Below are 12,695 nucleotides of genomic sequence, written 5' to 3'. Positions count from 1 at the left end.
CTGGCCATCTCATCAAAATCCAGCCTCTGTACTGGTTTTACTTTTTATAGGCATATCCAATGTACTTGGTTTATCTTAGCAGGTTTTGTTTTTGTTTTTGTTTCTAGCTTGATTTTGGCTATGTATGTTATTGTTAGGTCTCCTAATCTGAACCACTGAACTGATTGTTTCTTATGATTATTATGTCTGATAGGCTTTACATGGATTGTTAATGGTTGAAATGCCAATGATATAATTATACTGAATCATTTTGTTTGAGTTTTGTGGATATTGTGCTGCTACCGTATTTAAATTGCTTATGTTTGGTGAACCACTTTAAGCATAATTTAAAGGTCAGAAATGTGAAATATACATTAACTGACTGTGTATGTGCTATGTTAACAGAGAACCTCATTTCACTGTAAAGATGTTCTAAATCCAACATGTTCCCCATATCCTGAAATCTGTCACGTTGGATTCGAGAGGTAATCTCACCTAACTGTCTTGGATTTTATTTATATACTATCAGTATACATGGTGCTTTAAAATGTATGTTCTTGCTTCAAGAGGATTACAGTTTGACAGGGTAGGATGGGTATACACATAATGAGGGATCTGCCTCCAGCAGATGATTTTGGGTATCAAGAAAGAACCACTAATTTTGATGCAAAGGGATCTTGTAGCACTTTTGAGGCTAAAAAGGTTGTAACAAGCTTTTGTAGTCATGGCCTATTTCCTCAGTTAGATCTTATGTTACAACTTCTTTTGCCCAGTTAGTCTCAAAGGTGCTACAATGTCCCTTTGCATATTGATATTCCAGACTAATATGGCAATATCTCTGAATTCTACCCCCACAAATTGTGAGTTATTTAATTCATTATTGGTTTTTTATTGTGCGAGGGAGGGGAGGAGAAGGGGATTGAGAATCTTCTCCCTTAGGATTTAGAAATAACTTGAATGGCCTTGGGTAATATGCACCTTGGGGGCAGAGTTGAAAGTATATGCAGTTGTGCAGCAAAATGACTTGGCGCAGCATTGAAAGAGAAGTATGGGCGATGCAAGGCTTTTGAGGGATGACTATGAGAAAATGATGATACCTTTTTAGACTTTGTTGCATCTGAGGGTGGATAGGAAGGTTCAGCAAGGGATTAATAGAACAAAGCCTTTTGACAATGGGCTCAGAACAGTGCACCTGCCCCTTAGAAACTTTCAATATAATCCCTGATCCCCAAGACACTTCACTCTTATATACAGACATTGGAAAAGTTATTTTGGACCATTGATTCCAGAATCCTCCTACCAGTATGGCTAGATGGCTAAGGGATTCTGGAAGATGTAGTTTCCTGATCTCTCCTAAGTCCATCTCAGCCTTTTTTTTCTCCTTCAAATTTAGCTGAGACTCCTCAAAGACCACTGTTGTAATTGAGGCCAAAAAACGATTAAGGAACTCTTTGCCCCTTATGTTCATGTAGATGTAACTGAGCAAAGGAAAGAGCCAGTGTCATTCTCCTCAGCTATTGTTCAGCTCAAAATATGACAAACGCTAGCAACTGACCAAGGTTTTGAAACCCCTGTGGGTTTCTTTGGGAGCGATGGACTAAAAATTACAAAACTAGGTCAAATGTGTGTCTTATGTATATTGTACCTAAGGATTTTTTCCTCTCTCCTCTTATATTTGTCTAAAAATGTAACAGCTTTGGCAGCTTTCTTCTTTTTTGTTGCTCAGTTTTGGTATGATATCACATGGCTTGTCGAAACAAGGGCTGTGAGTATCAAGCTGTTAATAGGATGCCAAAAAATAATAATATCTGTTTTGTACTTCAAAGCATGCAAGTGGACACTTCAAAGTGGAAAGAGATGCTTTTTAGCTTTTGTTTAAGCATTACACTGCTTCTCCCTGGACAATGCCAGCTGATGAAACAAAGGAAGCATGTATTGGGAAAAGACAACGATCCCCCCCATACACACACTGTTTTTTCCTCCTCTTTAGCCAACACTGCTCTTCATCTAATGTGTGTGTGGCAGAGATAAAATGAATTACTGCATTGCAGCTAATAATGCATAAAGGTTATCCTTTGAATTGTGGTTCTCCTGTTCATTTCAGGATCTTTTTGTCTGTTTAAAGAAAAGCTGTAGATTTTGTTTGTACACAGTGCAACTGTGCTGCTCTCCCAGTAGGAGCGTACTGCAAAAACAAATAGTAGTAACCAGCTAATGCCGCATAGTTTTTGTACCACTGCACAAAAAAGGAAGGGGGGGGAGAGATATTCCTGTTTCTGGTCAAGTGATCACTCTGTAACAGCTTAGAGAGTTCTTTATCCCATAAAGGTGGGGAATGGTGGAACTGAGGATACTGTTTAAGAGACTGCCTGCATGGCCCAACGCTGTATTAAATTATTCCAAAACCTGCAGGGGCAGCCAGTGACTTCCATATCAATAGAGCAGTGAATCTTTCTGAACTTGACAGAGTTATAGAGAGTACTGAACCTGTTTTGAGAGATACATTTCAACCCACTGGATAGCTTTTTTACAATTCAAACTAAATCCGGGAAAGGATTCACTGTTTCAGTGGCATGTAAGTCACCAACTGCAAGTAAAAATCTATAATTCAGACTTCTTCCTACCACCCCCCACCCACCCACCCCCAAATAATATTCTCAGGCAAAAGCTTCCACTGCATTCTGAGTGCATCTGTTGCAGATATTGCATATGGCTATTTGTGATTTTAAAGCATTTTCTTAGTGGGCAGATCCAGAAGCTAATATAGGCAGTACTAACCTTGAGCAGGTTCCTGGCTGAAGCAGAGTCCAAATGGTGCTGCCAACATTCATACTTAGCCTGACTCAGAAATGTCTTACAGCTAGTTACTTTATATTTCTTTAAAAGCACAAGGATGGTACATGCTTGCCCGAGGTATAAAACACACCCATCCATCGTGTTGTTATCTCAGCACCTGCAACAACGCACAACCCAGCACTTGAACCAGGGGATATTCCTCATTCACCATTTAATGAACCCATACCTTTGTAACTATAAAAGCAGGTTAAAAAATTACAATCACATTACAAAAGGTGTGAAGATGTCCCTTGCTTGGTAGCATCTATTATGCTGTAATTGATTGAAAAGGCATTACAAACAGTTTGCATCCATATATAATTAAATACCCCCAAGCTTTGCTGAAAACTGAAGGTCTGAGTTAGTTGTCATGGTGTTTAGACATCCATAGAAACATTCTTCATGATGCATCCTTCACCAGTAGTTTCATATTTTACATCCTTTTCAAAGCTATCTCAGCTGGTGGTTGAATCAAATCTCGAGGATGTGAATCACCTACATTAATTTTGTGATCTTTTACTTTTGTGCTGAATGAGAACTATTATTATTATTATTATTATTATTATTATTATTTTGCTTTGCTGTACCGACTGCTATTTAGTTTCACAAGCTGACCTCATTTTTTAATATTATGATTATGATTATATTATAATATTTTGCTGAACAAAATTCATAATTTGTAAACCTCAGTCATAACTGGCATGGAGCTATTTAAACAAATTACCACAGCTCAAGTGTAGGCTTCTGACTCTTATCTATTAGCAGCGCTCTTCTTAGCTGGACACAAGATGCATATATAGAGATAATTTGCTTACAGATAAAATGACTAACCAAAAATAGAAACACCAAGAGGATAAGAAAATCAGCACTTAAAGTGTTGATTGGAAACTGTTGGCAGACACAACACATTGGTGATCAACCACCCATTAGACTAGGAACTGGGAAACTTTGGCATGCTAGATGCTTCGGAGCATGACTGCCATAATCCTGTACAGTTGAAATCCAAAACATTGGAGGGTCAAAGGTTTTTCTATCTTTGCTATAGATATTACATGTTTCCCCAGTGAAGCAGCAGATTCAGTAACCTGGGAAAGGTCTTACAGAATCATAGAGTTGGAAGGTACCGAAAGGGCCCTCTAATGCAACCCCCTGCACATGCAGGAATCCAGAGCTAAAGCACTTCTAAGAGATGTCTCTTATCCTGTCTAAATAAATTGAACTCTGCCAACCATTCCTCATATGAATAGGTTTGCAAACCACTTACCATTTGCATTGCCTTCCTCTGGACCTATACATAGATATAGATATCTATGTATGTGTGTGCTGTGTGCTTTCTAGTCATTCCTGACTTACAATGACCCTACAGCATGCGGTTTTCATGGGGTTTTCTTGACAAGATTTGTTCCATTGCTTTCCCCTGTGGCTGAGAGCATTTGACTTGCCCAAGATCATGTTTCATGGCCAAGTGGGGATCAATCCCTGGTCTTCTGAGTCATAGTTTAATACTCAAGCCACTATGTCACTCTGGCTTTCACACCTATAGATAATATGGCATATATCCACAGCACTTGAAATCATAACCTCTCCAGTCTTTTCAAAGCCATACCAAGCATGCCATCTCTTTGTGAACTGCAGTGAAACAGCAGCTTCTGAAATGAAATTTCACATCACTTAATGTCAGCTCTTGTAGCAGATCTATTCTGTGCTAAACCAGGAATGCCAAGTTTAGATGCCATTTTGCATTCTTCAAAATCATATTTCTTGTATGTTGTCTGGAATGAGTTTTTTGGCAGCATCAGGTATGCCAGTTTTGTGATTAACTATCCCATTGCTTTGGCTTGACTTCATTGCTTTGGTTTTGTGAACACATTTCTATTCTAATTCTACACATACCTACCTAGAAGCAAGACTTACTCGTATTTGGTTGTCTGTATTTAGCTTGGAGTACATTTGGTAAGTAAACATATCGTGCTCTAAAGGAAGGTGCAAATAATAATAATAATAATAATAATAATAATAATAATAATCATTTGTATTCCGCTTTTTCACAAAGGAATCAAAGCGGATTCCAACAGTATAATTAAAACATCAAACAATATAAAAATTACAATTTAAAACCCCCAAAACTCTAACCTTCCCCCCAATCATATAAACAGTGATCAAACCATAAAAAGAGATTAAACATCCAAATTTAAAACTGTCTAATAGGAATACACTAAACTATCAGGCAGATTAGCGCAAGAAATGAGGGGGGGATGGTATCAATCAGTTTTTATATTGGAACAATAGAGGCATTATTAGAGAGTGGAGGCAAGTCTAATGGATCTAACCTAGTCTGGAAAGGCCTGCCAGAAGAGATCCGTCTTAATAGCCTTTTAAAAGGCTTCCAAGGTGGTAATATGGCGGGTCTCATCCGGCAGGTCGTTCCAGAGCCTGGGAGTGGCTGACGAGAAGGTCCTGTCTGGTCTTCTTAGATTGTAGCAGATTCTTCCCAGAGGACCGAAGTATGCAGGGTGGATTTTATGGACGTACTGAAAAATGAATGCAGTTTGACACCACTCTAACTACCATGTCTCAGTGCTATGAAAATCTGGGATCTGTAGCTTTGTGAGATATTTAGCCTTCTCTGTCAGAGGGTTCTAGTGCCACAACAATCTACAACTCCTAGGATTCAATAAGATGGAGCCATGACAGTTAAAGTAGTGTCAAACTGCATTAATTCTGCAGTGTGGCAGCAGTCTTAATAATGGTACAAAAAGTTTGAATAAGAAAAATATACACATTTTTTATTCAAAATTTGCAGAAATTATGTTGTACTACAATTAACTGATCATTTAACAACAAATAATCCAACCAAAATTTAAATATGGAACTACTTACTATGACAGGAATTAATGCTTATGATGGGGTGTACAGGGGACACAGCATCAGAAATCATGGGAACTGGGTTTCCCCCCCATACGTAGCAGGAAGATTACCATGGTAAGTACAGTATTTCAAATGGTACATTTTAGGTATTAAATGCTCACCTTCCTCTTTCTAAACCATTAAATAACAGGGCACAATTGCCACTTTCACATTAATATAAATAAATACCAAAATCTATAATATGGCATTAATAATAGGGATTGCAAGAATGAATAATTCAGACATTTTCCTCCTAAATGTGAGAAAGCCCTTGAAAGCTGCACACAGTTTTCAAGGACTACTCACAGACTGGGACTTGCTTGTTACCCACTGCTGAGGTGGTTTTTCTGGTCATAAAAGATAATTTTATGCAGAAAAATAGATCATTTTCTATGTAGGAAGCAAGTTTCCTGTGCACCGAATCCTGTTTTTCCTGGGCAGATACAATTTTCTGCATAAAAATGCTTTGTTTGACATTCAGTACATGAATTTTGCACATAAAATGTCCCACAGTTTGAAAAATCTCATTGTGTCAGGCTTTCTCAGCAAAGCACTGCGATGGCTAGGAAAGTCTTTTTTCACTGATGATAGAAGATAGACCAATATTCTTCACTCCACTAGTTAATGTGAATTTACCTTCTTCAGCTGAGGCAGTTAAACAAAACTCTAGGAAAATTCCAATTTCTCGCCATTCTGTAAAAGGCCTTGGTTTTGTAAAGCTAACCCCACATATTTTTAACCTAACAAACTGTCATGTTGATCATAGCTTCAGGTGATGACCTGTTGGTGTAAAAGTATCATCATGTATTGTTCATAATGCATACGATATGCAAGTGTGCAAGCACAGAAAGTTGCCTTACAACAAGTCAGAGTATTTGTCCATCTATTTTTCCTGGTACTATGGGTGGATGAGAGTTTTTATTTCAATAAAATAACAGATTTACTAAAAGAAATTGCAAATTTCTGGGGAAGAAAAAAGGTTTGAAATGTGATTGTTTATTTAATTTATATCCCATCTCTCTCCCAGTCCAGGATCTAACATGACTTACAATAAATTAAAACAAAGTATAGCTAAAACCTATCTGACACAAAGGTTTTAAAAAATTATTAGATAAACCTGTTAAAAATGCTATATTCGATCAGTTTAAAAACACACCAAAACTTAGAGACACCAAAACTTAGAGCCTTGTTAGTCTAGAATATCAGTATGGAAAGGGTTCATGTAGCACCTTTGAGACTAATTGTGTGAAAGAGGTTATAGCATAAACTTTTGTAGTTTTTGTCTACTTCCTCCATCCATCTGAGGAAGTAGATAGTGGAATGTAATACATTTCCCAATTTGTATCCCCAGCACATTGAGGTACTGCATATGCAGCAGCTAGATTCTATATATATGGTCTGTGTGCTCTAGTCATTTGTTGGTATGTGTCTTCAAGTAGTTTCTCACTAATGGCAAACCTATCATGGGGTTTTCTGGGGCTGTGAGTGTGTTACTTGCCCAAGGTTACTAAGTGGGCTTCCATGGCTGATTGGCGAATCAAACCCTGGTCTTCAGAGTCATAGTACAATGCTCAAACCACTACACCACACTGGCCTTCTGCTCTAGTCACTATCCTGAGCTATATGCAAAAAGGCTGGGCTTCAAGTCTTCTTTCTTCTCCTTCTGAATCAATGTTAAGGTTTTTGCTTGGTGCATCATGTCCAGTTGGACTGAGAAAAATATTTTCCCTCACTAGAGGCAGATTCAGCTGATTTCATCAAATGTTTTGAATACTTAAGTAGTGAGATACCAGCTCATAAATCTTGAATGTATGTGCATTTATTTTGCCCACAGGAGCTGTATTTGCTGCTGTTCTGTTTCAAAGTGTATTCCCAACACCTCAGACTCTTGCATTTTTTGCATCATTTGCTGTCATCTCCTGCCTATCACATTATAAATGGAACACATCAGTCATTGCATGGGGTTGCTTGCATAAGGTTTGTCTAAACCAATGGTTCTTCTGCAAGGCAGAAGCAGGTAAACTTACATTTTGTATGAAAGATTTTTTCATACTATGTGAAATTGTAAATAATGCTGCTTGCATTTACCCTTTTACTGATTTATCAAGTCACTTCCTATATTCCTAGATGGGTTACATTGGATCTCTTCCAGTATTTACTGTGAGTTAATTAGCTCAAAATATATATTTTAAAAGCATTTTTCATTTTTTAGTCAGGACATGTAATGCCACAGGTCAGCTGTTCCCATAATTATGAAGACATGCAGTGTAAAGTGACTCAGATTTGCTTAAAACAAAACAGTTTCTTTAAAAGACAAATTTCAAACAGCTGGTGGGATCCAAACCATGGCAAGGTTGTTATTTTTTTTCTTGCCAAGATGCGCTAAAACACCTCTACAGTTTGTGAATGGCTGCTCACAGTGGGCGCTGATGAGCCAGTTTAAGTGTTACCTTTGACATGATGCAGAGGAGTATAAGAATCTGTATAATTTTAAAAAACAAAATTAGGAGACTATTTTACAAATATTTTTATTATGGCCTAGATCTGAGAAGGGAGTGCTTGGAGATACAAAGAAGATAGAAGTGCATTTATAATGATGTTCAGTTACATTTTCATTTACCCAATGGTGTTTGTATTTGTAATTGGATCAAATTATGGTTGGCATAGACAAATAGACAGATTTCTCTAACCCACACAGGTGTAGCAATGAATGTTAAGTTACGCAGGGAATTCCAGTACAATAGACAAATTCTGTGATCATCTTCTTGTTCCTCTTCAATGTCCATCTCTTTCTCCTCTTTTTCTATCTCTACAGCAAAAGCGAGGGGGATATTGTGTGTGTATCTGTGTGTGCTGCCTTCATTACTGGCAAAACCACAATGTAAACAGACAATCAAAACATACTGAGAAATGGATAGCTGATACTCCCTGTGGACAGTTAGCATTAATATATAAGCACTTAGTGGTGGGGAAGGTGTTGGCACAAGGCCACTTAACACTATTACATTGCTAAAATACTGGGTAGGCAATGTTTTGATACACTTGGCCTACCTCAGTCAATTGAAACCTGGTACTTATGATGCCAGCTGCCTGACTGATTAAGAGGGAAATTGGATTTATGTTGCAGGGGTGCCAATATCTATCTAGCAGATAGATGCCTGTCAGAAAATGCTTTCTCACATGAAGAGTGCTCTAAGAATGCAGTGTTTCTGCTTTATTTTTGGTGCCAGGCAGTCTAGCACATCTTTCCCATTCCCTAAAGTGCTCCTGGGTCTCAGGCAGAGGTCTTTCCCTGCTTTGTTCATACTTCTGCCTTTGGGGATTCTCTAGGGAAAGCAGTGACCTTCAGTAAGGCTGGCAAAAAGAGAGACTGTGGAACTGGCCCTGATTTGAGGGCTAATAGTGCTGCCAGTTCCAGGAAGAGGCTGGGCAGAGAGAAGGTGAGCAGTAAGCCCAGTACAACCTGCTTTCAAGTAATTAGAGTTATTCAGATAAAATTTGTGGGCACAGGATGGCCAGCTCCATCAGCAGGCAGAGTAAGGCAAGAGCTGCTGTCTTGGACAGAAGATATTGTATGTTAAAGGAAAACAAAACCTTACTTATTTACATTTTGATAGCTGTGTTTTTATTATTATTTACTGACAGGGAAAGGTGCCTGTGGGATTTTTTTTTTTTGCTTCATTTGCCAAAATAACTTGATGGGCTTTGGATATTATTCAGCCTGAATTGGATGAGCGAAGAGCTCTGCGCCAGGCAGCAAAAGGCCTTAGGCCAGTCCTCAGTCTCAATAAAAGAAAAGAGTACTGTATTTCTTTTCCAGGAATTGTGCATGGGCCCTATTAAAAGTTGTAATTGTAGCCAGATATAGCATTCTGTATATCTCTGCCTGCTGTGTTGAGGCACCATCTTATTAAGTTAGTCCCATTATCATAAACTGGAATCTCTCCTGTATCCCAGAGCTTGGGAAAATTACTTGTTGGACTACAATTTCAAGAATCCAGCCAGCCAGCAAGAACATTTTGAGCCATAAAGTAACTTCTTCAATCATTGTTGCCCTCCCATCTCTCTTCTACCCCCAGGCCTCTGAGCTTTAGCAAAGCCACTTTACTAAGCCATTGCTGCATAGTAGAATGGGTCTTTAATCAACTGTGGAAGTGCATTCAAGAAAGCACATTTAAAAAGAATTGCCATTTCCCTGTTAGCCCAGCTGGAGCCAAGTTTTGGCATAGCTTCTTCTGCTGTAGGAATCTGGAAGTTTAAAAGAATGAGCTAGAACAAATATTGGTGACAGGTTGGCCAAGTCCCAAGAATTCGTCCCAGACACAATTTTGTATTGCAGCAACATCTCCCCCAGATGTTATTACAGCATAGAGGGTGAAGATCAGCTGCACACTAGATCAGTACAAAACTGTAACTGATTTTCAGTAAACTATTAACACAGGTAAGCCTATGTAAATTTCTACTGAAAATCCTTTAAAGGCTGCTGGTCATTTTATATTTTGCGTACAGATGGGGATGACCAAGTACAAAGTAATCAGGCATGATGAGAGCACATCCATTCAACCCACACTCCTTTCAGGACCTGTTGGGAAAGTGCCTGCTTTTGGATATTGAAAGGGAAAAGTTTTGGCATGCATTAACCCAGCAGGGATTGATGGTTCCCATGTCACTAGAGTGTTGAGCTCTATCCTCCATATAGATTCTGTTCTTTGAATATATCCTTTAAATGTCTAACTAAAACCTAAAATACATTCCTTGCCCCATTCACATGTTGTTGCCTACTATTAACAGACTGTTTTAAGTTTAACAGCCAGTACAACACGTGTTTTTACAAGAATAATCTGTGTTGCCTATAACTGCAGTCTGTTTGTTCCAAGATTAGACATTATACGTCTGCAGATTATTACAGACTTTGTTGATTGTGGACTGGCTTCCTTTATCACATTATGTTCTGAGGTAGTGTTCCGTGTATCTTTGTTTTTCCATCACATTAGTAATAATTACTCTTGGTAGTACACCATACTTGTTTTCTTTTTGGGTGTAAGTCAAAGTATCCCATTCAATTATAGAATTTCATATTCTCATTCATTTACTGTTCATATTGGCTGTAAATATTTTCATTAACAATTGTTATATTATTTAATACCCTTTGGTCTTTTGTTTATGCATTTGTGGTGGTCTGTTTTGGCTGCTCCATTTACATGGGAGCCATCAGCTGCCACTGTGTATGCACTTCAGATTCAGTAACAGGGGTTTGTGTTTTGTTTTCTGATAAGAATTAGACTTAGATGAAAAGGAAAGGACAAACATTCAAGACTAATCAACCATCATGCTAGTGTGGCTCTATGGCAAATAGTAGGGCTGCACATGTGAAATGGGGGCGCATGGAGTTATTGTGCTTTGAGCTTTGAATTATTTTGAGGGGAATCAATTGTTGCTGGAAAAGTCTTACAAGCTGACATAAACTCTTGACAAAAGCAAACATCTTCTGTGGTCATTTTGTGGATCCCTTGTTAAAAAATCAGTGTTGATACCCACAACAATTCCACCAGAACTTGGAAGTGTGCCTTTTTCAGTCTGTAGTTCTGAGAACATCCCAGCAAGCACTGTCATGTTGGAAGTTGTGTGAAACAGTAGGTCAGGGGTCGGCAACCTACGGCCCACGGGCTGTATCTGGCGCGGCGAGGCCTTGGGACCAGCCCCAGCCCGGTCCTGCTGCCGATTGCCGCCCCTGCTGCAGCTTCCGCGCCGCTCCGGGCGCCATTTTGAGTTCGGCCCCCCAGTTGTCTGAGGGACAGCAACCCGGCCCCCAGCTCAAAAAGGTTGCCTACCCCTGCAGTAGGTTTTCAAAGCGCTAGTCAAATTAATGGGAGCAAGTCAAAGGTTTTGCAGTGCACATTTCACAACCCCCCTTCTTTTAGGATGTCCAAAATACTAAAATAGAAGCAGTGTGCGGGGAGGTTGAACCTGGCCCTACCATGAAGCAGAATAAGTCACCCATCTGAAATGGTAGAAGCTGTGGAGCAGCAGCAGTAATGTTCTGTTCTTCTCTGTTTAGAGGGCAGAGCTGTGCATTTCTACCCAGTTTTGGGCACCCTAAAATACCCTGTTGCCTTAGGAGGGGGGTGGGAAAAATTCATTATACAAGCAGTATGTGACCCCTTGAGTCCACTTTTTGGCCCTAAAGCCGCCCCCCATCTCCTCAACTTCCCCTCTTTTTTTTAAAAAAAGATATCATTTTGGAGAGATTTTTGACTCTACATCATGCATAAAGCCCCACAAATGCATTAAAACAAGCTAAAATTCTCCCACTCCAATCTCACTAGCACCTGAGAGCTACTCTTGATACTTGCGTTTTCATATGAAGGCCCAGTCAAAATGACAACAGGAAGTGACACAATGTCACATCCTACCACCATTTTGAGAAGGACTACAGAAGAAAACAAAGATAATTGGGGTTGTGTGTGTGTGTACAGTGTATGGGGGAATTCGCTCCTGGCTCCCTCACTGTGGCCTATCCCTGTCTTATGACCTGAAAATTATGTGCATTGGAGGATACTATCCTACCCTCTGAATTATTCTAAGATTCAGATACCATAGGAAGGGAGCACCATCTTGTCTTGATATTTATTTATACCCCACCTTCCCCTCAAAATTGGGATGCAAGGTGGCTTACAATTTAAAGCAAGTAGCCCAGGCAGCAAAATGTCTTTAGCTTGCCGGGGGGGGGGGGGGGGAGGGTAACATTATAGCAACACCATCTCTTCCTCTAATGACAAATATTAATCAGAGAGTCATTTTGCATATAGTTGTGAAGGCAGAGGTTTTTGCTTTTTTCCCTAATTACAAAGGACATGATTAATATTATAGACAGACAGACATTGTCATAGCACATATGACTATACTGATATATTGTTGTATGGTTGCAAAATATTTCTATATAATAATTCAAGATTACAAATGTTCTAGTAGAT

The 12,695-nt window shown here is 39.1% G+C and overlaps 1 protein-coding gene across 1 annotated transcript in view; it reads left to right on the top strand.

The window, feature by feature from the left end:
* Nucleotides 1-12,695, top strand: part of FGF14 (fibroblast growth factor 14) — a 375,861-nt gene that overhangs the window by 108,924 nt on the left and 254,242 nt on the right. The window lies entirely within an intron of this gene.

Source organism: Sceloporus occidentalis, unplaced genomic scaffold, assembly GCF_023333645.1.
Source record: "Sceloporus occidentalis isolate IW3139 unplaced genomic scaffold, rSceOcc1.0.p SCAF_2, whole genome shotgun sequence".
Taxonomy (NCBI): Eukaryota; Metazoa; Chordata; class Lepidosauria; order Squamata; family Phrynosomatidae; genus Sceloporus; species Sceloporus occidentalis.
Note: the sequence above shows the minus strand (reverse complement) of the source record. Positions and strands in the feature narration are given on the sequence as shown.